We start from the raw sequence: 25276 nt of genomic DNA, 5'->3' as shown, positions 1-25276 counted from the left end.
GGGGTCAATTACTAGGGGGCATAGGTTTAAGGTGAGAGGGGCAAGGTTTAGAGTAGATGTACGAGGCAAGTTTTTTACGCAGAGGGTAGTGGGTGCCTGGAACTCACTACCGGAGGAGGTAGTGGAAGCAGGGACGATAGGGACATTTAAGGGGCATCTTGACAAATATATGAATAGGATGGGAATAGAAGGATACGGACCCAGGAAGTGTAGAAGATTGTAGTTTAGTCGGGCAGCATGGTCGGCACGGGCTTGGAGGGCCGAAGGGCCTGTTCCTGTGCTGTACATTTCTTTGTTCTTTGTTTGTTCTTTGTTCTGTGTGTACCCCAAATTCACTCCAACTATGCAGTTCTTGCTGTTTGGCATCTTTGATAACTTTTTCATCTAATTTATTGGAAGCCACCAAAATCTCACGTGCATGTAGGCTCCTACTCCTATTAGTATTTGTAGTCTTACTCATGTTCCGAGATCTTGATAAACTACGTCCCCTCTCCCGCCTGGTATCTCATTCTGTACTGCTACTGCTTGATCTTTCCCTTCTGCTGTGGGATATTCTTTCAATAGTTCTCGACCTTTTCCTGCAGACCTGTTCACGATCCGATGTACTATCTGAACTGGCACTGCGTTTCTGTGCCCTCCATTTTTGAACTTCGTGTTCCCAATCCATTGTCTTGACTCCCTCCCCTGAATGCTGTACATTCAACCAATGTTTATACATTCCAGTGGCCTTCCCTGCTCTAATAATAACAGTTGCATCCTTCCATTGACTAGACCCTTCAGGCAAGTATGTCATTTTTGTACCAACTTTTGGCAGTTGTCCTTTTGGAAAAATGGCCTGTTCTAATTCATCAGAAGTGTTGTGTTCCTCTACAGAAACCCTGTCTATACCAGTTAACTGGTCCTCATAGCTCTGTAACACATGCATACTAGGTGACTCTAGTTCCTCGTCATGTCTGTCTGCTCTGTCTAAATTTGAAAATTTGTAATCTGTACCCATTATCCTTGATGAATGTACCATAACAGTTTGATTGCCATGTTGCAAAATAATTGTTTTGCCATCTATGCCTATGATCTTCCCTGGGCGTTTCCATTCATTAAAATTGTCCTTCTTATAGTATACTATGTCTCCTTGCTGAAAAACGGTATCTGATGGCCGTACATTATGTCTTAAAGCTCTGCGAATTCTTTCAGAGACTTCTGCTTCCAGGAAAGCTTTTCTACTGCTATGTAATGCATTTAAATGCTCAGAAAAAGCAGAGCTAATTGTAGTCCCTTCCCAAGCTGGAGGCTGGTCATCTCAAATGGACAGAATTTTAGGATTTCTACCAAACACTAATTGAAAATCGCTTATTGCCACGAGTAGGCTTCAATTAAGTTACTGTGAAAAGCCCATAGTCGCCACATTCCGGCGCCTGTTCGGGGAGGCTGGTACAGGAATTGAACCATGCTGCTGGCCTGCCTTGGGCTGCTTTCAAAGCCAGCGATTTAGCCCAGTGAGATAAACCAGCCCCTTTCCCTCCCCTCACATTTGTCTCAATGTCTCGCTCGCTCAGTCATCCTTCCCTTATTCAGTCTCCCATCCTTTCCTCCATCTATCCTATTACAACCTTCCCCATCTCAACCCTTTGCTTTCCCACCAAACTCCCTTCTCTTTTCCCTTCCCACTCTACTTGAAAAATGATTTGTCAGTAATGGAATACAATAGTGTCCCGACTGTGTAAATTGTAAGTCCACAGTCTTTCCAAAAACTTTTGCCTTATCCTGTTCCATATCCAGTTTCATGTGTGCTTTCTTCATCGATGGTCTGCTCAGAAGCAAAGGTATCTCACTTGATACAACATCTGTGCTAATAAAATGACTCACTCTGGCAATATTACAAGGGAGCACCACTCTTTTCAACGACTTCAGAGTATTATCATCCCCAAACCTGAAACTTGTGGAACTTTCAAATTCCTTAACCTTGTTACAATTTTCAGCATTCAAGGAGTCCAGGTAACATTTTAACCAGTCAAGTCCACACACAGTAGATGTGCGGCCACTGTCCAATACAGCACAATTGAAGGATTCTGCAACCAACACCCTCATTACCGGCATAAAACTGCTTGTTAATAGGACAATGCCTTCTTTCTGGTCACTATCTTTTTCCTCTTCTGACTCTTCCGTGTCATGTGTCGCTTAAAACACTCTATTATAACGTGTTGGGCAGTTGAAAGCATAATGGTATTGAGAGTCACATCGAAAACATTGATTTATCATACCCCAGGCATTTCTGGGGTTCATCTTCCTATTGTAGATTCTAACTGGGTTTCTGTCTTCATACTTTCCGGGTCCCAATCTCCTTCTATAGTCTTGGAACCTGTTTGTAGCCGTGCGATTTCGCCATCCTGTTAGTAGTGTGTCTTCTATATTCTGCTTTATTGCAGACTGACCTATTTGGGTCATCAGAGCCATCGGAATCGAATGTTTCCCCAGAAACTTTTTTAAAGCTTCTGTTATCTGATCGAATAAGGTATCCTTATCCGCAAACTGAACTCCTGTCAAAACCAGGAGCCTATCCATGTTGCTCACTCTAGCACAGTCAAGTAATTTAAAGGCCAACACAGACTGTGGAAATTCCAGCTTGTGTTTCTGCAGCCTTTTATATAGTCTGCCAAATTCCATTATATAGTCTTTCATGGAGAATTCCTTTATTTTCCGGAACCTATCAAAATCCGACCATGCTTCATACGCACTTAACAAGTCGTCCTTTTTATAAATCTTATCCATATAACGTAATAGCGTCTGCAGACCTTCTTCTGAGTCTAACTCTTCCAATTCCAGCACAGAAAACACTTTGCTTCGGATTTTACTGCCATATGGTAAAGAAAGAGCCAATCCCATACCTTGTTTTCTCTTTCCCAAGGCAGTTACCTTAGTCCACATAACTACTGCACTTCTCCATTGATCGTACAATCTCCTTTCAGAAAATAAGGGGGGGATAGTCATATCCAGCCATCTTTATCCTAGGTTCAGCCATATAGCTGGGTTTTTTTTCTCTTCTCACTCACTCCTTGGTTTGGTCTGGAAAAGTTGTATCTTTCAACCCTTCACATTTGCACAGCAACCGTCCTCTGCTGCCATTTGTTAGACGTTTAGCTGCTGTTGTATAAAGAGTCAAAGGTTCTGCTCCTTTTCCACAAACACCTTTAATTTACTTCAACAGACTCTGCACAAAACTCTAACATCACATCACCTGACACAAAGGCCACCTGAAACCTCTTTACATAATCAGTGTCAATTACTGGATACTTAACATAAATGAGACAACTAATTGGAATGTCTCTTAACCCATTACTTAACATAGATCTGATCCATTGGTTGTGGGAACGCTTAGCTCTGTCTATCACTTGCTGCTTATGCTGTTTTGCACTGAACCAGGGTTGATCCCCTGCCTTGGTGGTAATGGTAGAGTGGGAGATATGCTGGGCCATGAGGTTACAGATTTTAGCTGAGTACAATTCTGCTGCTGCTGATGGCCCACAGCGCCTCATGGATGCCCAGTCTTGAGTTTCTATGTCTTTTCTGAATCTATCCCATTTAGTTGGTAGTGCTACACAACATGATGGAGGGTATCCTCAGTGTGAAGACGGCTAGGGGCTTTTCACAGTAACTTCATTGAAGCCTACTTGTGACAATAAGCGATTATTATGATTATTATTATTACTTCATCTCCACAATTACTGTCTGGTGGTCACTTCTACCGATACTGTCAGGGACAGATCTAGCTGCGGCAGGCAGATTGGTGAGGATGAGGATGGGTATGCTTTTCTTCTTGGTGGTTCCCACACCACCTGTCGCAGTCCCAGTCTAGCAGCTTCATCCCTTTTTTAAAAATATTTTTATTCTCCTCCTTTCTCACGTTTTCTCCCAGATTTGCACCCACCTACAATAAACAATCAGCAGTAACGAATATAATGACAATCCCCATATCAACAACAGCAATCCATCCTCCCACCAAACCCCAGACATTCGCCCGCATGTTAACAAACAAATGAGAAAAAAGGAATCAGGAACCCATAGTCTCCATTAACACACACAGTCCCCTCCCCCCAACCCCCCCCCCCCCCTCCAACTAATGTTCAATGTTATCCAGTTCTTGAAAGTGCATAACGAATAACACCCATGAATTGTAGAACCCCTCCAACCTTCCCCTCAGTTCAAACTTAACCTTCTCAAGAGTCAAGAATTCCAATAGATCTCCCCGCCACGCCAGGGCACAGGGTGGAGAGGTTGCTCTCCAACCTATCAGGATCTGCCTTTGGGCGATCAACGAGGCGAAGGCTACAACATCCGCCTCCGCACCCGTTTCCAACACCTGCTGGTCCGACACCTCGAATATGGCCTCGGGGGCCCGGGTCCAATTTTACGTGCACCACTTTAGAAATTACCCTAAAAACCCCCTTCCAGTAATCCTCTAGCTTTGGGCAGGACCAAAACATATGAACGTGATTTGCTCGAACCTGCATGTATCTAAATATTTCCCCCTGCTCCAGCCCATACTTCGCTTCCAGCTCCTTCAATCCTGCAAACCGACCCGCAAGAAACAAATCTTCTAGTGCCTTAATCCCCTTCTCCTCCCATTTTGGAAAATTTTCGTCCCACTTCCCTGACTCAAATCTGTGGTTCCCCCGAATCGGCATTTCTCTTGACCCTGCCCCAAACTCGAAGTGCTACAGTTTTGTCTTTCAGGAACGACAAGCTCGGTCAGTAGTGGTGCTGCCGAGCAACTCTTGGTGATGGACATTGAAGTCCGCCATGCCAGAGTACATTTTTATTTATTTATTTATTTTACATTCTGTGCCCTTGCCACCCTTAATGCTTTCTTCAAGTGGTGTTCAACATGGCGGAGTACTGATTTGTCAACTGAGGGTGAACGGTACATAGTAATCAGCAGGAGGTTTCCTTGCCCATATTTGACCTGAAGCCATGAGACTTCATGGGGTCCAGAGTTGATGTTCAGAACTTCCAGGGCAACTCCTGCCTGACTGTATACCACTGTGCTAGGTCTGTCCTACTGGTGGGATAGGACACATACAGGAATGATGATGGTGGTGTCTGGGACATTGTCTGTAAGATATGATTCCATGACTATGACTACATCTGGCTGTTGCTTAACTAGTCTGTGAGACTGCTCTCCCACCTTTGGCACAAGATTCCAGATGTTAGTGAGGGGGGCTTTGCAAGATCGGCAGGGCTAGGTTTGTCATTGTCATTCCCAGTGCCTAGGTCAATACTGGGTGGTCCGTCTGGTTTCTTTCCTTTTAGACTTTGTAGTGGTTTTTGATACAACTGAGTGGCTTGCTAGGCTATGTCAGAGGGCATTTAAGAATCAGACACATTGCTGTGGTATGGTAGCACAGTGGTTAGCACTGTTGTTTCACAGCACCAGGGACCCAGGTTCAATTCCCTGTTTGGGTCACTTGTCTGTGTGGAGTCTGCACGTTCTCCCTGTGTCTGTGTGGGTTTCCTCCGGGTGCTCCGGTTTTCTCCCACAAGTCCCGAAAGACGTGCTTGTTAGGCAAATTGGACATTCTGAATTCTCCCTCTGTGTACCCGAACAGGCGCCTGAATGTGGTGACTAGGAGATTTTCACAGTAACCTCATTACAGTGTTAATGTAAGCCTACTTGTGACATTAATAAAGATTATTATTATTATAGGCCAGGCCAGGTGAGGATGGCAGATTTCCCTTCCTAAAGCACACTGGTGAACTAGCTGGGATTTTAAAGACAATCGACAATGGTTTCAAGGTGCAGACCTTTAATCTGATTTGCTGGTTAGGAGATCACTCAGATTTACCTGTAACATGCTACCTCTGCTGTTTAACATGCCTGTAATTTTGTTATTGCTTCACTGGGTTTTTCATTTTTTGTTTTCTTTATAAAAAAAATTTTTTACAGTACCCAATTATGTTTTTCCAGTTAAGAGGCAATTTAGCGTGGCCAATCCACCTAACCTGCACATCTTTGGGTTGTGGGGGTGAGACCCATGCAGACACGGGGAGAATGTACAAACTCCACACGGACAGTGACCTGGGGCAGGGATCGAGCCCGGGTCCTCGGTGACGTGAGGCAGTAGTGCTAACCACTTATTAATTAATCCTGTGTCTTTGTTGACCACGCAGTGCTCCATGCAGTTTTATTCTTTTTCAACATTTCAGTAATAGTTTAATACAACTTGCTGGGCCATTTCAAAGGGCAGTTAAGAATCAACGGTATTTCTGTAGCTCTGGAAACTGGTCAGACCAAAGTCTCTTCCCTAAAGGTAAACCAGATGGGGTTTTACAACAATCTAGTAGTTTTGCGGCCACTATTAGAAAGACTAGATTCAATTCCAGATTTATCTAATTAAATTTAAATTCCCCAGTTGTCGTGGTGGGATTAAAACTCGTCTGAAGATCATTAATTCAGGGTGACCAGGTTATGAACATGAACCATTACCCTACTGTGCCCAACTGTTAGCACAAACACCCACCAGAGGGGGATGAAGCTCATTGGGAATGTCTCCTTGGGCTTTGACTGAACAACTTTGAAATGCATTGGTAGATACTTGTACGTCATTCATCCCAGACCTCTCAGGCACGGATGGCACATGGGAGATCAAAATAGAGTGACTTAATGTCTTAATGGAAAAAACCTAACTGCCCTCCAATTCTGTTGATCATTCATCATTGGCTCTTTGTTGGACTTTCCTGAATGCAGCTAAGCTGTGTAACAGCGACCGCATTTTAAATGTGATCAATTAGCGGTGAAGCACTTTGGGACATCCTGTGGACATGAAATGCATTATAGAGATGCAAAATCTTTCTTAAGAATCCCCCTTTCTTTTTCAGATGAAACCGCAAACCCCAAACAGGCCTGAATCTCTGACAGGAACTTGGACTGCTCCAGTAGTTTCATCTGATGACACGAGTGTGTTGCAGACCCTGCGTATACTGAAGGGAATACTAGTCCAGAGGAGAGATTTGCAGACAAAACTGAAAAAGTTGCAGAATTCAAAAAACTCCGCATCTAAAAGAGTGAGGCACAGGGTAGAGCAAAAGGACTATTATTGACACACCAACCCATGGCAACGAATGGGAATGTGTTCAGCAAAGTGAGACCTGAAATTTGTCCTGAAACTGACTATGCTAACGCCATACAGAGTATTGCTTTTGAATGATCTCCATCTTCACCCACATACCTCTCTCCTCCTTCCCTCCCTGCCTCCCCTGAGGTGGTGGCTCCCAATGACAGTTCAATGGAGATCAGCCCTGACATTGCAGAACAAACGCTTTGGACCTAGTTGCACAGCTTGTGGCTAAATGTTCACATGTGACAGAATACCCTGTACATTACTGTAAATATGTTTCATAGCTCAACTTCTGAATCAATGGTGTGTGGAAGCAAGAGACAGATAAACAGCTTAGTCCTCTCTTCCAACCATGTGTATGTACTTGTCTATGTCTAAGAAAATCGCAGTCGACCAGAGTGAGTAGAACGGAAACTTAACGCCCAATAGATTTGAGGGCAGGACACAGTTTCTAGTCTAGTTCTCCTGTCCTTTTGTAATTGGGAAGCACATGGAGGAATATTTTGAAAAGTTGCAGGTGTAAACTGGTTTTATATTTTTAAAAAATAAACAATTTCAAACCAGCTCACAGGACTTGGCTTTTCTTTCAGAAAGTTTTTAAAATTTCATTTACGGGATGTGGGCGTCGCTGGTTAGGCCAACATTTATTGCCCATCCCTCGTTGCCCTTCAGAAGGTGGTGGTGAGTTGCCTTCTTGAACTGCTGCAGTCCCTGAGGTGTAGGTAGTGCTGTTAGGGAGGGAGTTCCAGGATGGTGGCCCCAGCGTCGGTGAAGGAACGGCAATATATTTCCAAGTCAGGATGGTGAGTGACTTGGAGGGGAACCTCCAGATGGTGGGGCTCCCAGGTATCTGCTGCTCTTGTCCTTCTAGATGATAATGATCGTGGGTTTGGAAAGTGCTGTCTAAGGAACTATGGCGAGTTACTGCAGCACATCTTATAGATGGTACTGTCATGGGAATGTCACTTTAAGAAATGTTTGTCTGCTCAAGTGGCTGCAGTGATGTCAGAGTGTGGGTGGAGCTGAGCTCTGACTCTACCTTTTAGTTTCGCTTTGAGGAAAAACATGGGTGTGTGTGTTTTTCAGTTTTGCTTTAGTGTTGGAGCTGCTGCCAGACAAAGAAGGTGTAATTTTGATCTCTCTGCCATCTAAAGACTATCTCTGGATCATTTGGTGAATTCAGAGTGATAACTGCACTCAGTAGAGAATTTAAACCTGATGTGCTTCTTTTAAAAGGTTTTTTTTGTCTTATGGATATTAAAAGGAAAGTTTAAGGATTACTTAGAGTGTTGTATTCTTTGGGGTTGTATTTGAATTGATGGTTGCTAAGATGTTCACTATGTTTTAAAAAGGTTAACTGAGTTCATAGAATAAACATTGTTTTGCTTTAAAAAATACTTTTAGATTTCTGCTGCACCACACCTGTAGAGTGGGCCGTGTGCTACCCATACCACAATCTAGCAAAAGTCGTGGGTCAGGTGATCTCCATGATATACTTTGGAGCTCTCTAAACCCTGGCCCATAACAGTATACAGGGCTGCCACTGTTCGACGGTGGTGGAGGGTTTGAATGTTTGTGGAAGGGGGAGCAACCAAGCAGGTTGCTTTGTCCTAGATGGTGTCAAGCTTCTTGAGTGTTGTTGGAGCTGCACTCATCCAGGCAAGTGGAGAGTATTCCACTACACTTCTGACTTATGCCTTGTAGATGGTGAACAGGCTTTGGGGGGCCAGGAGGTGAGTTACTCGCGGTAGGATTCCTAGCCTTTGACCTGCCCTCGTAGCCACAGTATTAATATGGCTAATCCAGTTAAATTTCTGATCAATGGTAACCCCTAGGATGTTGACTCTGGGGGATTAACCGATAGTAGTGCCATTGAATGGCAAGGGGCAATGGTTAGGTAGGAGGCAGTTATTGCCTGACACTTGTGTGGCATGAATGTAACTTGCACTTGTCAGCCCAAGCCTGGATATTGTTCAGGTCTTGCTGCTTTTGGAAATTTACTGCTTCATTATCTGAGGAGTCGCGAATGGTACTGTACATTATGCAGTCATCCGCAAATATCCCCACTTCTGATCTTATGATAGAAGGGAGGTCATTGATGAATCAGCTGAAGATGGTTTGCCCTAGGACAGTACCCTGAGGAACTTGTGGCTGAACGGCCAACTAAGATGGCATTCTGCAAGGGTATACTGGGAAAATTAGCCAAGTGCAAAACAAGCAGGTTGCAGCGTAAATGAATATTGATGAGCAGGCTACAGCTTGGACATCGCAATACACAGGAAAAAGGCCATCTCCAGGTCATCCCAGGGACAATAGAACTGCAATCAGGCTTGTTTACCAGACACAGCGGCATCTAAACTGCTTATTTGGAAGGGCCTATGTGTCTCCAACACCTGCACGCATGGCCGTTGAATGTACACCCCGAAATCAGTGTGGCGGTCCCTGATTGAACTTAATCGATCAGGGTGATCGAACCCTGATCAACTGATTGGCAATGACCCAGGAACCGCCCAAAAGAGGGCAAACTCCAGGAGGTTAAAAGGTGGCGCAACATCCCAGAAACTCTCTGCAGCAGCCAGCACAACGGTGATCTTCACCGCCCACCACGAGGTGGAGCATCACACCATCAACGGAAGGAAGACCGGAGCCAGAGTATCAGATCAGACCGAGGACCGAAAATCGAGGACGACAGAAACCAACGCACAGATAAAGACCAATATCTGTTTGGGTACTTGTCAGTCACTCAGTCACTCAAAGTTAAGTCAAGGTCAAAAACTTCAGCATTCTCTGGTGTAACTTATATTGATGGTGTGATTGATTGATATTAACACTGTGTGTGTGCGAATAAAGATTATTGATTTCATAGATTATCATAGAATTTACAGTGCTGAAGGAGGCCATTCGGCCCATCGAGTCTGCACCGGCTCTTTGAAAGAGCACCCTACCCAAGGTCAACACCTCCACCCTATCCCCATAACCCAGTAACCCCACCCAACATTAAGGGCAATTGTGGTTACTAAGGACAATTTATCATGGCCAATCCACCTAACCTGCACATCTTTGGACTGTGGGAGGAAACCGGAGCACCCGGAGGAAACCCACGCACACACGGGGAGGATGTGCAGACTCCGCACAGACAGTGACCCAAGCTGGAATCGAACCTGGGACCCTGGAGCTGTGAAGCAATTGTGCTATCCACAATGCTACCGTGCTGACTTTAAACAACGTCGACTCGCAGTCATTTGCCCATCGTATAAGGGTTAAAGACACACTGCTGCAGGCACAACAAACTCCTGTAGCAATATCCCGGAGCTGAGATGAGTGACCTCTAACCATCACAACCATCTTCCTTTGTACCAGGTATGACTCCAACCAGCGCAGAATTTTCCCCCTGATTCCTATTGACTCTAATTTAGCTAGGGCTCCTTGATGCCATACTCGGTCAAATGCTGACTTGATGTCAAGGGCAGTCACGCATGTTAGTAAAGAGGACATTGTAGCATCGACAAGACTGCGTTTGCCGTTGTTGTTTTTGGTGCCTGGTTCGATGCGGGGTGGTCCGTCCGGTTTCATTCCTTTTTTGTGTTTTCCTGGCGGTTGAATACAACTGAGGGGCTTGCTAGACCATTTCAGAAGATGTTAAACCACATTGCTGTGGGTCTGGAGTCACATGTCGGTCAGATCAGGTAAGGATGGCAGATTTCCTTCCCAGAAGGACATTAATGAACCAGATGGGTTTTTCCAACAATTGACAATGGTTTCATGGTCATCATTAGACTTTTAAGGGCAGCATGGTGGCACAGTGGTTAGCACTGCTGTCGCACGGCGCCGAGGTCCCAGGTTCGATCCCGGCTCTGGGTCATTGTCCATGTGGAGTTTGCACATTCTCCCTGTGTTTGCTTGGGTTTCGTCCCCACAACACACAGATGTGCAGGCTAGGTGGATTGGCCACACTAAATTGCCTCTTAATTGGAAAAAATTAATTGGGTACTCTAAATTATTTAGTTTAAATTGCCTTGCCTGCCGTGGTGGGAATTGAACCCGGTCCCCAGATCATTATCCTGGGTTTCAAGATTACTAGTCCAGCGACAATACCACTATGGAACCGCCTCCCAATCTGAAAGTGGAGGACGTTTTCCCTGGAGTATCGATCAGGTGCTATTTGGGAGTAAGAGTGTTGTACCATAGACTTTACATGCAGAAGGAGGCCATTCAGCCCATCAAGTCTGCACCAGCCCTTGGAAAGAGCACCCTACTTAAACCCACACCTCCACGCTATCCCTGTAACCCAGTAACCCCACCTAACCTTTTGGACACTCAGGGGCAATTTAGCGAGACCCAGCCACCTAACCTGCACATCTTTGGACTGTGGGAGGAAACCGGAGCACCCGGAGGAAGCCCACGCAGACACGGGGAGGAACTGCAAACTTTGCAGGTCCCTGGAGCTGTGAGGCAGCAGTGCTAACCACATGGTTAAAGTAAGAAGTCTTACAACACCAGATTAAAGTCCAACAGGTTTGTTTCAAACACTAGCTTTCGGAGCACTGCTCCTTCCTCGGGTGAGTGGTTATAGGCAGAACTCTTCAGTAAGACAGGGCTTGGAGTTAGATTGTGAGTGATTGAGGGAATTCTGATATGGGAAGAAATGGAGTGAGAAAGGGGGAAAAGAGAATGAATTAGCAATCTATGCACAAAGTAAACTAGGAGAAAACCAAGTAACTACATAGAGCAGGTGAGAAGATGTATTCAGGCGATGATGTGTTGGGTGCTCTGGATCCGTGGAACACATACAGGCCTCCAATACTTAAAATAGTACAACACTATTTTATTAAGTTCAAAACTGTTGAACATACTTTCACTGTGGGTTAACACGATGTTAGATTAAATTATGCCTGTCCTAACCAGTCTATGCACTCAGCACACGGTGAAGATCTGTGCTGTAAGCTGTAAGCTCTGTCCTTCTGAGAGGCTGCATCCCGAATGACCGGGAACTCTGATGCCCCCTGTCTTTATAGTGAGTGTGCTCTAACTGGTGATTGGCTGCGGTGTTGTGTGTGTTGATTGGTCTTGCTGTGTGTCCATCAGTGTGTGTGTCTGCACCATGATATACTGGTGTATATTATGACAGGCGAGATCAAAGGTCAAGTCTCAGTTACGTATGCATTGTAATCTTGCTTCATTGCATAAACCACTTGGGTTTGATCAAGAATCCCTGTGAAGTGTTCACCAAGCAGAGTCAAACTCTGCCCTAGTTGTAGCAACTTCTCACCGTGTCAGGTGTTCAGTGGAGGCGACAGAAAACTGCAGTTTCACTGGTTTCCAGCAAGTGGCGATGTTTCATCCTAGTGTACCTCTTGTGCATTCAACATTTTTCAATAAAATTCGTGAAATGAGTTCTGTGGTTATTATGTTGCCTGGCTCATCAATTAAATTACACAGGACCACAGTCCAGGCGTTGAATAAGCCAAACACACCTTCAGGGTACAGAATAGGCCGAGGGTAGAGACAGACAGCCAGTAACATTCAACCAGTCACTGCATCTCAAACAAACACTCCCAGAACTTTCCATTTCCATTTGTGGCCTTGTAAAGTGAGATTGTACATTCATTTTGTCCGCTAAGGGATTAGATTGCGGCTTTGCAAATTGATTTCAGGTTGAACTCACCACCAGCCGAAAGATTTCCACCAACGTATGTGAGCTGGGTATGAAGTTAAATCCATAAGGTGATAAGACAGTAAGCTAATTGACTACAACAGCTAACACCTGCTAGAGGTATATTCAGGCAGTTTGTTAAGAGGGATTGGTTACTGTTGTAAGGTTGTTTGGTGTCTAAGAGGTCTGGAAGCTTGTATGGTGTTTATTGGTAATGCATAGCCATATACACTCCAAGCTGCTGCCATGCCTACGTGCTGTCTCCATGCTGGCTCTTTCTGCCTCACAGGTTTCACCATTGACCTTCCTCGCCAGATCCAAAGGCACTCTGTCCAATTTCAAAGGGCTGACAGCCAGCTGGAGGGATGGGTCCTAAAATAGCAGCCCTGATTGTAAAGGAAATCAGTAGATGAGGGGAACATCCTCCCCCCCCCCCCTACAGAAAAGAGAAACACCCCCACACACAAAAGGAGAACCCACCACCCCACCCACGTGAACCCCCACGGTAAGGGGAACTGCCCCCATGGAGGAGGGTAAACCCCCCCCCCCCCAATGCAGCCCCCGGCAGTGCCCCCTGGCAGTGCTGGGTCATTCCCAGGGGTCAATGCCCTGCCATGTCCCTCAATCCCTGTGGGCTACATTCACATCTGCCTGGTTTTCGGAAACAAGTGAATCGCGCTGGCGTGACGTAATGGGGACGGGGGAGATGTGTCGTGGATGGACGCTACGGCATCACACCCTTTAATAATATTCTAATTTATTTAAAATCATGAGTATCAGGTTCATGGCCAGAAAGGGTATGAACCTGATCATGTTACCAGCAGGGGGCGATCTCGCCATTGAGATTTGCATTTTTGTGTTTGTGCGAGATCTAGCGGCCGTTACGGGAATCCAACGCCCGGATTAAATCGCGGTCATAGTCTACCATCATGTGACTCTCTACATCAACTGTGAGCAGTACTGTTCTGCCATCCCACATTAAACGTTGCTCTGCTGCATACCCTAATACTACACCAGGGGTTCCCAACCTTTTATATGCCATGGCACACCTCTGTATTATAAAAACATTTTGAGGCACACCTCTTATTTTCTCTGTCTTCTTCCCTCACTGGGAACTTTGATTTTAACTTCTCCGCGTCCTCTCTTCTGTACACCTGAAGCATAACCTCCTCAGTTTTGTATTCAGTTCCAGTTGCAATAATCAATAATATTTTATTAGCTTTGCTAATTACTTGCTGCACCTGCACACTAAACATTTGTGACTCATGCACTAGGACACCCAGATCCCTCTGGAATCTCAGAGCTCTGCAATCTCTCACCATTTAGAAAACATGCTTCTTTTTTGTTCATTCTGCCAAAATGGAAAACCTCATATTCTCCCAGATCTTTGTCCACTCACTTCACTAATCCATATCCTTTTTTAGCCTCATCTTCTCTTCACGACTTACTTTACTACCTGTCTTTGTGTCATCAGCAATAATTAACAACCATACCATTGATCCTTTCATCCAAGTCATTTAGATCATAGAATCATAGAATTTGCAGTGCAGAAGGAGGCCATTTGACCCATCGGGTCTACACTGGCCCTTGAAAGAGCACCCTACATAAGCCCACACCTCCACCCTCTCCCCGTAATCCAGTAACCCCACCTAACCTTTGGACAATCCATCTAATCTCCGCATCTTTGGACTGTGGGAGGAAACTGACTCACCCAGAGGAAACCTACGCAGACACGGGGAGAATGCGCTGATTCTGCACAGACAGTGACTCAAGCCGGGAATCGAACCCGGGTTCTTGGGGCTGTGAAACAACAGTGCTAACCACAGTGCTACCGCACCATGTAAAGAGTTGAGGTTCCAGCATTGATCCTTGTTGCATGTTACTCATCACATCCTGCCGATCAGAAAAGACCCATTTATGCCTACCCTCTGATTCCTGTTAGTTAGCCAATCTTCTACCCATGCTAATATGTTACCCCTTACGTCATGAGTTTGAGTTTGTATTTTCCACAATAACCTTTGGCACCTTATCAAATCCCTTCTGGAAATCTAAGTAAAGTACAACTACCAGATGCCCATTATCCACAGCACTAGTTACTTCTTCAAAGAACATCAATAAATTGATTAAACATGATTTCACTTTCACAAAACCATGTTGTCTTTTAAAAAAATATATATTTTTATTAAGAATTTTTCAATAACAATATTTTCCACCTTACAAACAAACCCCCCCCCCCCCCATAACAAAGAAAAGAAAAAGAACTTGCGTGGCAAGACATGAACATGGCAAGTCAATAAAATACAGAACTTTGTGCATTGGATTCTTCCCGTACATGTCAGTTTCCGTATCATTCATGTGCTTTCTTGCTCACATGCCCCCCACAGGAACCCCCCTTCCCCCCCTCGCTCCCCTCCCCCCCACACGAACGATGTCCCCCCCTCCCCCCCACCCCCCCTGGGTTGCTGCTGCTGCTGTCCGACCTTCATCTAACGCTCCGCGACATGGTCTAGGAATGGTTGCCACCGCCTGTAGAACCCCTGCGCAGACCCTCTCAAGGCAAACTTTATCCTTTCCAACTTGATAAACCCAGCCATATCATTTATCCAGGCCTCCACGCTGGGGGGCTTCGCCTCCTTCCACGTTAGCAAGATCCTTCGCCGGGCTACGAGGGACGCAAAGGCCAGAATGCTGGCCTCTTTCGCCTCCTGCACTCCCGGCTCGTGCACTACTCCAAATAGTGCTAGCCCCCAGCTTGGCTTGACCCGGACTTTCACCACCTTAGATACTGTTCCCGCAACTCCCCTCCAGAACCCCTCCAGTGCCGGGCATGACCAAAACATATGGGCATGGTTCGCCGGACTTCCTGAGCACCTCCCACATCTGTCCTCCACCCCGAAGAACATACTCAGCCTCGCCCCCGTCATATGCGCTCTATGAACCACCTTAAATTGTATCAGGCTAAGCCTGGCACACGAGGAAGAGGAATTAACCTTACTTAGGGCATCAGCCCATAGCCCCTCCTCAATCTCCTCCCCCAACTCCTCCTCCCATTTACCCTTCAGCTCCTCTACCAAAGCCTCCCCCTCTTCTTTCATCTCCTGGTATATCGCCAACACCTTGCCCTCCCCGACCCATACGCCCGAGATCACCCTATCTTGAATCCCGTGCCGGGAGTAGCGGAAATTCCCTCACCTGCCGCCTCACAAACGCCCTCACTTGCATGTACCTGAAAGCATTTCCCGGGGATAGCCCAAACTTCTCCTCCAGCGCCCCCAAGCTCGCAAACATCCCGTCAATGAACAGGTCCCCCATTCTTCTAATCCCTACCCAATGCCAGCTCTGAAATCCCCCGTCCATCCTTCCTGGGACAAATCGATGGTTGTCTCTGATCGGGGACCACACCGAGGCTCCCATTGCACCCCTGTGCCGTCTCCACTGGCCCCAGGTCTTTAGCGTTGCCGCCACCACCGGGTTCGTGGTATACCTTGTCGGCAAGAGCAGCAGCAGTGCCATCACCGGCGCCCCCAGGCTCGTTCCTTTGCAGGACGCCATCTCCAACCTCTTTCACGCCGCCCCCTCTCCCTCTATCACCCACTTACGGATCATTGCCACGTTGGCTGCCCAATAATAACCACCCAGATTCGGCAATGCCAACCCTCCTCTATCTCTGCTACACTCCAAGAACCCCCTCCTTACCCGCGGGGTCTTGCTCGCCCACACAAATCCCGTAATGCTCCTGCTTACCCTCTTAAAAAAGGCCTTAGTGATCACAATTGGGAGGCATTGGAATACAAAAAGAAATCTCGGGAGGACCACCATTATCGACTGTACCCTACCTGCCAGTGAGAGTGGCAACATGTCCCACCTTTTAAAATCCTCCTCCATCTGTTTCACCAATCGCGTCAAATTGAGTTTATGCAGTGCCCCCCAACTCCTAGCTACCTGAATCCCCAAATATCGAAAGCTCCTTTCCGCCCTCCTCAACGGTAGGTCGTCTATCCCTCTTCCCTGGTCCCCCGGATGGATCACAAAGAGCTCACTCTTTCCCACATTGAGCTTATAGCCCGAAAAGTCTCCAAACTCCCATAGGATCTGCATTACCTCAACCATCCCCTCCACTGGATCCGTCACATACAGCAACAGTTCGTCTGCATACAGCGACACTCGATGTTCCTCTCCCCCTCGAACCACCCCCTTCCATTTCCCCGACTCCCGTAACGCCATGGCTAAATGTTCAATTGCTAATGCGAACAGCAGAGGGGACAGGGGGCACCCCTGCCTCGTCCCTCGATACAGCCGGAAATACTCCGACCTCCGCCGGTTCATGACCACACTCGCCACCGGGGCTCTATACAGGAGCTTGACCCAACTAATACACCCTCCCCGAACCCAAACCTCCTCAACACATCCCAGAGATACTCCCACTCTACCCGATCAAAGGCTTTCTCCGTGTCCATGGCTGTCACTATCTCCGCTTCTCCCTCCACCGATGGCATCATTATCACATTTAAGAGCCTTCGCACATTAGTGTTTATCTGCCTACCCTTTACGAATCCCGTCTGGTCCTCGTGAATCACCCCCCGGAACACAGTCCTCAATCCTCATGGCCAACATTTTTGCCAGCAACTTAGCATCTACATTCAGGAGCGAGATCGGTCTATATGACCCACATTGCAGTGGGTCCTTATCCCGTTTTAAGATCAAAGAGATCGTCGCCTCCGACATTGTCGGGGGCAGGGTCCCCCCCACCCTTGATTCATTGAAGGTTCTTACCAGCAACGGGGCTAACAGGTCTACATACTTCCTGTAGAACTCCACCGGGAACCCATCCGGCCCCGGGGCCTTCCCTGCCTGCATGCCCCCCAGTCCTTTAACCAGCTCCTCCACCCCAATTGGCGCCCCCAAACCAGCCACCTCCTGCACCTCCACCCTTGGGAACCTCAACTGATCCAAGAATCGCCGCATCCCCTCTTTTCCCCCTAGGGGCTGGGTCCTATACAGTTCCTCGTAAAAGGCCTTAAAAGCCTCATTCACTTACCCAGCACTCCGCACCGTAGTTCCCCTGCCATCTTTGACTCCACCTATTTCCCTCGCTGCCATCCTCTTACGGAGCTGGTGTGCCAGCATCCGGCTCGCCTTCTCCCCATATTCATATATCGCCCCCTGTGCCTTCCTCCACTGTGCCTCTGCCTTCCCTGTGGTCAACAGGTCGAACTCCGTCTGGAGACTTCGTCTCTCCCTGAGCAGTCCCTCATCCGGAGCCTCTGCATAGCTCCTGTCCACCCTTAAAATCTCCCCCACTAACCTCTCCCTTTCCCTGCCCTCGCTCTTCACCCTGTGAGCCCTGATGGAGATGAACTCTCCCCTGACCACCGCCTTCAGCGCCTCCCATACTACCCCCACCTGCACCTCCCCATTGTCGTTAGCCTCCAGATATCTTTCAATGCACCCCCGCACCCTCCCGCACACTTCCTCGTCTGCCAGCAGTCCCACATCCAACCGCCACAGCGGGCGTTGGTCCTTCTCCTCCCCCAGCTCTAACTCCACCCAATGTGGGGCATGGTCTGAAATGGCTATGGCCGAATACTCCGTTCCCTCCACTTTTGGGATCAATGCCCTGCCCAAAACAAAAAAATCTATCCGGGAGTAGGCCTTATGTGCGTGGGAGAAAAAAGTAAATTCTCTGGCCAAAGGTCTGGCACATTCCACGCGTGATCAGCCGGATTGGGTGATCCCTCCCCCCCCGCCTAGCCATCTCCTATCTTAGGCCAGTCCCGTGCTCGTGCCTCCCACTCCCTCCAGTCCCCCAGGTGGGGAACCCCCGCCCCGACCACCTCTTCCATTTTCAGTTCCCCCTCGGACAGTGCAGCAGCAACCCTATTGTCCCTCCCTCTCCCCCCTTCCCTCCCCCCCCGCTAGATCCACATCTAGCACTTTTGCTCCCCCCATATTACTTCCATGAGTCAGCTGACCTCTGCTGACCCCGGCTTCCCCCGCCTTCCCGTTGATCTCCCCCGTGTGGGAGTCTCTCCTCCTCCTTACCTTCCTCCATACCCCCCCCCCCTTTTGGCGTGGGAAAAAAGCCTGCGCTTTCCTGAACCAGCCCAGCCCCCTGTGGCGCAGCTCCTGTTGCGGCCGTTATCCCAGTTCCCTCATCCCCGAGTCTCACCTCCCTCCAGCACCAACGCCCACATTCCCCATCATCATCATTTTGTCTACAGAAAGGAAAAAAGGAAATTTTTGGAATTTTAACCAGAACTCTACCCACATCCCCATCCATCATCCCATCCACAAAATATTCTTTACCCATATTTACAACCCCATATACAACCACATCCTCTCAGTTCGACATTTCCGTCTGTATAAAGGTCCAAGCCTCTTCTGGCGTTTCAAAATAATGGTGTCTGTCCTGATAAGTGACCCACAGTCGCGCAGGCTGCAGCATGCCGAACCTGACTCTTTTTCTATGCAGCACCGCCTTGGCCCGGTTAAAGCCAGCTCTCCTCTTTGCCACCTCCGCGCTCCAATCCTGGTATACTCGGATCACCGCGTTCTCCCATCTGCTGCTCGGCACCTTCTTGGCCCATCTCAGCACACTTTCTTTATCCACGAAGCGATGGAACCTTGCCACTATCGCCCTTGGCGGCTCATCTGCCTTGGGTCTCCTCGCCAGGACCCGGTGAGCCCCTTGCAGCTCCAGGGGGGTCGGAGAGGCCTCCGCACCCATCAGCGAATGGAGCATCGTGCTCACGTACTCCCCGGCATCAGCTCCCTCCACTCCTTCGGGAAGACCCAGAATCCGGAGGTTCTTCCTCCTCGACCTGTTCTCCAGGACCTCGAGTCTCTCGGCCCACCTCCTGTGCACCGCCTCGTGCGCCTCCATTTTTACCGCCAGGCCCTGGATATCGTCCTCGTTGGTGTTCACTTTATCGTTCACCTCACGAAGTTCCACCGCCTGGGTCGTCTGGGTCTCCTTCAGCCCCTCGATCGCCAACAGCATCGGCGCCAGCACCTCCTTTTTCAGCACCTCCACACATCTCATGAAGAACTCCTGCTGGTCTGGCCCCCACGCTGCCTGCACTCCGCCCTCCGCCATCTTGCCTTCTTCCCCTCGTTTTGTTCTCTGCTCCATGGCCTCTTTCCTCGTTGCTCCACCGCTACTCCCTGCCAAATATTGTGTGTGGGGGGGGGGACCTCACTGCTCCTTCCCACACGGGATCAGTCAAAAAAAAGCTCCGTTGGGGCTCCTCTGGAGAGTCCGAAAGTCCGTTTTCGCGGGAGCTGTCGAAACGCGCGGCTTAGCTCCGCATCGCCGCAACCGGAAGTAACCATGTTGAGTCTGTCTGATGACCTTGAATTTATCTCAGTGTCCAGTAATTACATGTTTAATAATAGATCCTAGCATTTTCCCTATGACAGATGTTAAGCTAACTGGTCTAGACTTCCTGCTTTCTTTCTCTCTTTCTTTTTGAATAAAAGAGTTACATTAGCTATTTTTTAATCCAATGGAACCTTCCCCAAATTAAGTAATTTTGGAAATTTTAGAATTTTGGAAAATTAAAACCAATGCTTCAACTATCTCACTAGCTACTCCGAGGATGAAATTCACCAGGACCTGGGGACTTGTCAACCACCATTCCAACAATTCCCTGGTGATTGCAATTTTTTTGAGTTCTTCCCTCCCATCCAATTCCTGATTTACAGCTATTTCAGGAATGTTACTTGTATCCTCTATAACGAAGACCAGTGCAAAATACCAGTTCAATTCATCTGCCATCTCCTTATTTTCCATTATTGACTCCCCAGACTCACTTTCTCTAGGACCAATGCACACTTTGATAACTCTTTTGTTTTTAAAAATACCGATATAAACTCCAGCGACCTGCCTTCATATTTGTGGCTAGCTTTCTCTGATACTCCAACTTTTCCTTCCTTATTGATCTCTTAGTCATTCTTTGCTGTTTTCTTATATTCTGTCCAATCTTCTGACCTGTCACCTATCTTTGCACAATTAGATGTATTTCTTTTTAAATAAATTTAGAGTGCCCAATTCATTTTTTCCAATTAACGGGCAATTTAGCGTGGCCAATCCACCTACCCTGCTCATCTTTGGGTTGTGGGGGCTAAACCCACGCAAACACGGGGAGAATGTGCAAGCTCCACATGGAGCTGGGGGCTGTGTTGGGTGGTGCTGGGCTGGGGGCTGTGATGTGTGGTGCCGGACTGGGGTTGTGTTGGGTGGAGCCGGACTGGGGCTGTGTTGGGTGGTGCTGGGCAGGGAGCTGTGTTGGGTGGTGCTGGGCAGGGAGCTGTGTTGGGTGGTGCTGGGCAGGGAGCTGTGTTGGGTGGTGCTGGGCTCGGGGCTGTGTTGGGTTTGGGTGGTGCTGGGCTGGGGGATGTGTTGGGTTTGGGTGGTGCTGGGCTTGGGGCTGTGTTGGGTGGTGCTGGGCTTGGGGCTGTGTTGGGTGGTGCTGGGCTTGGGGCTGTGTTGGGTGGTGCTGGGCTCGGGGTCTGTATTGAGTGGTGCAGGGCTGGGGGCTGTGTTGGGTTTGGGTGATGCTGGGCTCGGGGCTGTGTTAGGTGGTGATGGGCAGAGAGCTGTGTTGGGTGGTGATGGGCTCGGGGCTGTGATGGGTATGGGTGATGCTGGGCTCGGGGCTGTGTTAGGTGGTGATGGGCAGAGAGCTGTGTTGGGTGGTGCTGGGCTCGGGGCTGTGTTGGGTTTGGGTGATGCTGGGCTCGGGGCTGTGTTAGGTGGTGATGGGCAGAGAGCTGTGTTGGGTGGTGATGGGCTGGGGGCTGTGTTGGGTTTGGGTGATGCTGGGCTCGGGGCTGTGTTAGGTGGTGATGGGCAGAGAGCTGTGTTGGGTGGTGATGGGCTCGGGGCTGTGATGGGTATGGGTGATGCTGGGCTTGGGGCTGTGTTGGGTGGTGCTGGGCTCGGGGTTGTGTTGGGTGGTGCTGGGCTGGGGGCTGTGTTGGGCTGGGGCTGTGGGCTGTGTTGGGAGGTGCTGGGCTAGGGGCTGTGTTGGGCTGGGGGCTGTGTTGGGCTGGGGGCTGTGTTGGGCTGGGGGCTGTGTTGGGTGATGCTGGGCTTGGGGCTGTGTTGGGTGGTGCTGGGCTCGGGGCTGTGTTGGGTTTGGGTGGTGCTGGGCTTGGGGCTGTGTTGGGTGGTGCTGGGCTTGGGGCTGTGTTGGGTGGTGCTGGGCTGGGGGCTGCGTTTGGTTTGGGTGGTGCTGTGCTGGGGGTTGTGTTGGTTGGTGCTGGGCTGGGGGCTGCATTGGGTGGTGCTGGGCTGGGGGCTGTGTTGGGTTTGGGTGGTGCTGGGCTGGGGGCTGTGTTGGGTGGTGCAGAGCTGGGGGTTGTGTTGGGTGGTGCTGGGCTGGGGTCTGTGTTGGTCTGGGGGCTGTGTTGGGTGGTGCCGGACTGGGGCTGTGTTGGGTGGTGCTGGGCAGGGAGCTGTGTTGGGTGGTGCTGGGCAGGGAGCTGTGTTGGGTGGTGCTGGGCAGGGAGCTGTGTTGGGTGGTGCTGGGCTCGGGGCTGTGTTGGGTTTGGGTGGTGCTGGGCTGGGGGATGTGTTGGGTTTGGGTGGTGCTGGGCTTGGGGCTGTGTTGGGTGGTGCTGGGCTTGGGGCTGTGTTGGGTGGTGCTGGGCTTGGGGCTGTGTTGGGTGGTGCTGGGCTCGGGGTCTGTATTGAGTGGTGCAGGGCTGGGGGCTGTGTTGGGTTTGGGTGATGCTGGGCTCGGGGCTGTGTTAGGTGGTGATGGGCAGAGAGCTGTGTTGGGTGGTGATGGGCTCGGGGCTGTGATGGGTATGGGTGATGCTGGGCTCGGGGCTGTGTTAGGTGGTGATGGGCAGAGAGCTGTGTTGGGTGGTGCTGGGCTCGGGGCTGTGTTGGGTTTGGGTGATGCTGGGCTCGGGGCTGTGTTAGGTGGTGATGGGCAGAGAGCTGTGTTGGGTGGTGATGGGCTGGGGGCTGTGTTGGGTTTGGGTGATGCTGGGCTCGGGGCTGTGTTAGGTGGTGATGGGCAGAGAGCTGTGTTGGGTGGTGATGGGCTCGGGGCTGTGATGGGTATGGGTGATGCTGGGCTTGGGGCTGTGTTGGGTGGTGCTGGGCTGGGGGCTGTGTTGGGCTGGGGGCTGTGTTGGGTGGTGCTGGGCTCGGGGTTGTGTTGGGTGGTGCTGGGCTGGGGGCTGTGTTGGGCTGGGGCTGTGGGCTGTGTTGGGAGGTGCTGGGCTAGGGGCTGTGTTGGGCTGGGGGCTGTGTTGGGCTGGGGGCTGTGTTGGGCTGGGGGCTGTGTTGGGTGATGCTGGGCTTGGGGCTGTGTTGGGTGGTGCTGGGCTCGGGGCTGTGTTGGGTTTGGGTGGTGCTGGGCTTGGGGCTGTGTTGGGTGGTGCTGGGCTTGGGGCTGTGTTGGGTGGTGCTGGGCTGGGGGCTGCGTTTGGTTTGGGTGGTGCTGTGCTGGGGGTTGTGTTGGTTGGTGCTGGGCTGGGGGCTGCATTGGGTGGTGCTGGGCTGGGGGCTGTGTTGGGTTTGGGTGGTGCTGGGCTGGGGGCTGTGTTGGGTGGTGCAGAGCTGGGGGTTGTGTTGGGTGGTGCTGGGCTGGGGTCTGTGTTGGTCTGGGGGCTGTGTTGGGTGGTGCTGGGCTGGGGTCTGTGTTGGGCTGGGGGCTGTGTTGGGTGGTGCTGGGCTGGGGGCTTTGTTGGGTGGTGCTGGCCTGGGGGTTGTGTTGGGCTGGGGGTTGTGTTGGGCTTGGGACTGTGTTGGGCTGGGGGCTGTGTTGGGTGGTGCTGGGCAGGGAGCTGTGTTGGGTGGTGCTGGGCTTGGGGCTGTGTTGGGTGGTGCTGGGCTCGGGGTTGTGTTGGGTGGTGCTGGGCAGGGAGCTGCGTTGGGTTTGGGTGGTGCTGGGCTCGGGGCTGTGTTGGGTGGTGCTGGGCTCGGGGTTGTGTTGGGTGGCGCTGGGCTGGGGGCTGTGTTGGGTGGTGCTGGGCTGGGGGCTGTGTTGGGTGGTGCTGGGCTGGGCTGTGTTGGGGGTGCTGGGCTGGGCTGTGTTGGGTGGTGCTGGGCTGGGCTGGGCTGGGCTGTGTTGGGGGGTGCTGGGCTGGGCTGTGTTGGGGGTGCTGGACTGGGCTGTGTTGGGGGGTGCTGGGCTGGGCTGTGTTGGGTGGTGCTGGGCTGTGTTGGGTGGTGCTGGGCTCGGGGCTGTGTTGGGTGGTGCTGGGCTCGGGGTTGTGTTGGGTGGTGCCGGACTGGGGTTGTGTTGGGTGGTGCTGGGCTGGGGGCTGCGTTGGGTGGTGCTGGGCTGGGGGCTGTGTTGGGTTTGGGTGGTGCTGGGCTGGGGGCTGTGTTGGGTGGTGCAGAGCTGGGGGTTGAGTTGGGTGGTGCTGGGCTGGGGTCTGTGTTGGGCTGGGGGCTGTGTTGGGTGGTGCTGGGCTGGGGGCTTTGTTGGGTTTGGGTGGTGCTGGCCTGGGGGTTGTGTTGGTTGGTGCTGGGCTGGGGGCTGCATTGGGTGGTGCTGGGCTGGGGGCTGTGTTGGGCTGGGGGCTGTGTTGGGTGGTGCTGGGCTGGGGGCTGTGTTGGGCTGGGGGTTGTGTTGGGTGGTGCTGGGCTGGGCTGTGTTGGGTGGTGCTGGGCAGGGAGCTGTGTTGGGTGGTGCTGGGCAGGGAGCTGTGTTGGGTGGTGCTGGGCAGGGAGCTGCGTTGGGTGGTGCTGGGCTGGGGGCTGTGTTGGGCTGGGGGCTGTGTTGGGCTGGGACTGTGTTGGTCTGGGGGCTGTGTTGGGTGGTGCTGGGCTGGGGGCTGTGTTGGGTGGTGCTGGGCAGGGAGCTGTGTTGGGTTTGGGTGGTGCTGGGCTGGGGGCTGTGTTGGGTGGTGATGGGCAGAGAGCTGTGTTGGGTGGTGATGGGCTCGGGGCTGTGATGGGTTTGGGTGATGCTGGGCTCGGGGCTGTGTTAGGTGGTGATGGCCAGAGAGCTGTGTTGGGTGGTGATGGGCTCGGGGCTGTGATGGGTATGGGTGATGCTGGGCTTGGGGCTGTGTTGGGTGGTGCTGGGCTCGGGGTTGTGTTGGGTGGTGCTGGGCTGGGGGCTGTGTTGGGCTGGGGGCTGTGTTGGGTGGTGCTGGGCTGGGGGCTGTGTTGGGTGGTGCTGGGCAGGGAGCTGTGTTGGGTTTGGGTGGTGCTGGGCTGGGGGCTGTGTTGGGTTTGGGTGATGCTGGGCTCGGGGCTGTGTTAGGTGGTGATGGGCAGAGAGCTGTGTTGGGTGGTGATGGGCTCGGGGCTGTGATGGGTTTGGGTGATGCTGGGCTCGGGGCTGTGTTAGGTGGTGATGGGCAGAGAGCTGTGTTGGGTGGTGATGGGCTCGGGGCTGTGATGGGTATGGGTGATGCTGGGCTTGGGGCTGTGTTGGGTGGTGCTGGGCTCGGGGTTGTGTTGGGTGGTGCTGGGCTGGGGGCTGTGTTGGGCTGGGGGCTGTGTTGGGTGGTGCTGGGCTCGGGGTTGTGTTGGGTGGTGCTG

At 50.6% G+C, this 25276-nt stretch overlaps 1 long non-coding RNA gene across 1 annotated transcript in view; it reads left to right on the top strand.

The window, feature by feature from the left end:
• The window catches only part of LOC140394278 (uncharacterized), a 31464-nt gene extending 23791 nt beyond the window's left edge, over positions 1 to 7673 (top strand). Inside the window, exon 2 of the long non-coding RNA XR_011935845.1 lies at positions 6871 to 7673. This is a non-coding gene — a long non-coding RNA (uncharacterized lncRNA). The remainder of the gene's footprint in view (positions 1 to 6870) is intronic.
• Positions 7674 to 25276: the final 17603 nt, after the last annotated feature.

Source organism: Scyliorhinus torazame, chromosome 17 (assembly GCF_047496885.1).
Source record: "Scyliorhinus torazame isolate Kashiwa2021f chromosome 17, sScyTor2.1, whole genome shotgun sequence".
NCBI classification, from domain to species: Eukaryota; Metazoa; Chordata; class Chondrichthyes; order Carcharhiniformes; family Scyliorhinidae; genus Scyliorhinus; species Scyliorhinus torazame.
This window is presented reverse-complemented; position numbering and strand designations above follow the sequence as displayed.